Genomic DNA, 2,708 nt, shown 5'->3' on the forward strand with positions numbered 1-2,708 from the left:
ACACACACACACACACACACACACACACATAGAGAGAGTCTCTGTCTCCTTTAAAGCTACTTAGAAAAACAGAACAGCAGAGAACTCTGTTATATCTGCCTATTTTTCAGTCAGTACTTAGCTGGGAAAACAAAAGATCGCTGCTTGTTGCCCAGCTCACACGCCCCTTTTCTTGCAGTACACCGCCTTCAAAGTAATCAGCGCAAGGCAATTTGTTGGTAATGAATCTCCATTCGTTAATGGCTTCGCATGTATTTAAACTGTGCATGCTGACTCTTTGTATTTATGGTCATCCTGTTCTTGTTTGTATAATCAGCACCTTTAAAATCTCAAACTTATTTACACGCAGACAAACACAGAACACTTGTGTTCTCTAATCCTTTGCCCGATTTACCCTTGAGCCCTGCCAACTCACTCTCATGGACACGAAGCGAGGCACCCGTTTGTTGTTGATGTATGCTAATGCACCACATCCATCTGTTCGTTTGCTTAATTTGGATTTTGCTTGTTTGTAGCCATGTACCCGCCCCTCCTACTCAACCATCTCCTCCCCTTGCCCCCATGCACACCTCCTGTATCCTCCTCCCTGTGACTCCTCTCCATCTCATTCCTGCCGCTCAGACATCAGGGCACTCGTCTGCATGGATCGCAGCCAGCTCTCGTGCGGTCAGGGTGGGAGGAAAGGAGGGTCCACCGCCCCTTTCCTGTCGGTATGCAAATTGGCCTCGTTTTGATTAAAAGACAGCTGCATATTTCATTAAAGACACTAGTGGAGGTGGGAGAGGAGAAGTCATTCCTCTCTGGGGAGGCTGTGGTTGTTTAGCTGGAGTGAATGTTGTGGGAGCTGCTGTTTAGTGCTGCTGAGGGGAACAAATAGCGACGACAAAAGGGCTGTCCAGGGACTGCTTTGGGGTTTAATGGGGCTGACTGACTGGCACATCAGTTAAGACTCACACTGATGCAGGGTGTGTGAATGTGCATTGCATGATAACAGGAGCAATTGACAATGAAATATAGACCCCCATGAGTCTTCAAGGTGCTTTGGTATGCCAACACTGTTGGATTGCTACCCTCCACTGCCATGCTGCTGAGAAAACAGAGTTCACAGCTCCGTATCTAAGTAATAAAATGAGAAATCGTTTCTCATGTGGCCATCTTTAGCTCCATGTAAACTTCCCCTGTGGGCAGAGTCAAAAATATATCACCTCCCAATAAGTTCTCATCTCTAAAGTCAAATAACTGAAGTAAGGTTTTTCACCAAGGCCAGCTATTTTCCAGCATTTTAATGTTTATGGCTGGCTGGGTACTTGCATGAATAAATTGATGAATGGATTATGCTATTTTTGTTGTTGTTCATGACAAGCAAAGGACTATCTTTCCTCCACCATGTCTTTCCTTTGCCTTTTCTGGTTGAGGACGACAGTAACCCCACAAGAGGGGGATTAGAGTGATGTATTGGTGGGTGGGCACACTATGAGGTCAGGGGGTGGGAATAGGATGGACGGGGGAGGATCTCCTGGCTTCAAGCCAACTCCAGTGAAATTCAAAGACATGGGGAGGGATGGGAGGATGGAGCAATGGTTGCTCTGCATAATCAATCAGAAACAATAGAGGAAGAGAGCCAGTGGTTCTGCCTTTCTTGACAGGCCTGATTGTATTTATGCAGGGCTGAGAGCGAGGGGGGAATGCCATTAAAAGGAATTGGGGTAGTAAGATGTGGGCAGGTGCAGGAGAGCTATAATGGGTGGCCCCCGCTGCAGAGCCAAGGACATATACCCAAGAGGAACTGATTGAATGCCATGCCAATAAAAGGCGGCAGTTTCATGCAACATTGACCGAGTTGGCATCCTCACAACCACACTGCGATGAAACCTCCTTCGAGGTCATGGTAATGTGAATCACATTTCGTTCCTCGGTGGGTTGTCCTGCTCTGAGAAAGAATTAAACGAAACCCTCGACCCTGTTTTTTCCTGTTTTTCGTACAATTTGTGGCATATATCTGATGTTTGATATGTCAATACGAGAGGATACAAATCAGATTGAGTGTTTGTTTGGACCGAAAGGAAAAAATTAAATTCCCAATCACAATAGGTGGGGAAAATAATCTGATTTGAGCCTGCAGCGCACATACAGCCAGAGAGATTGTCCTTTCATTTTCTCTATAGGTGGAGCAGCACGTCCTGGAGCGGGCTAATAGAATGCTTGTCTTGTATCTTCTCAGCTATGAACTTTTCTCTGTCACAATTACATTCAGCCTGGAAGCCTCACAGCCAAATACTGTATATTAGCTCGAGTAAAGCAGTCAAACGCTTCTGTTGAACTCGACAAGGACTTTCATTATACACTTCGGGAGCATTCCTCATGCTTGAAAACCTTGTGCATTTTCAAAGGTGCTTTTTCACATTCCTTAAATGCAATCAGCATTTTGCCATAAACATATTAACATTGACCCAAAATGCATTATGGTTTATCTTATGGTTTAAATGGATTTCGAACAACAACACTTTTCAGGTACAGATCAGGCAGGAGCAGGCAGGGCCGTGAAAAACAAATCAGGTATACAAACAAAGCACCAATCCATGAGGTAGACTGTTTAACTCAGTTCTAATCTATTCTGTGTTTACGGCAACCATGTGTATGTACTGCGTAATCAGCACATCGGTAGGTTTGTACATTTTGCTATGCGGAGGGATAATGTACCTTAGAGG

This window comes from Notolabrus celidotus, chromosome 7 (genome assembly GCF_009762535.1).
Source record: "Notolabrus celidotus isolate fNotCel1 chromosome 7, fNotCel1.pri, whole genome shotgun sequence".
Taxonomy (NCBI): Eukaryota; Metazoa; Chordata; class Actinopteri; order Labriformes; family Labridae; genus Notolabrus; species Notolabrus celidotus.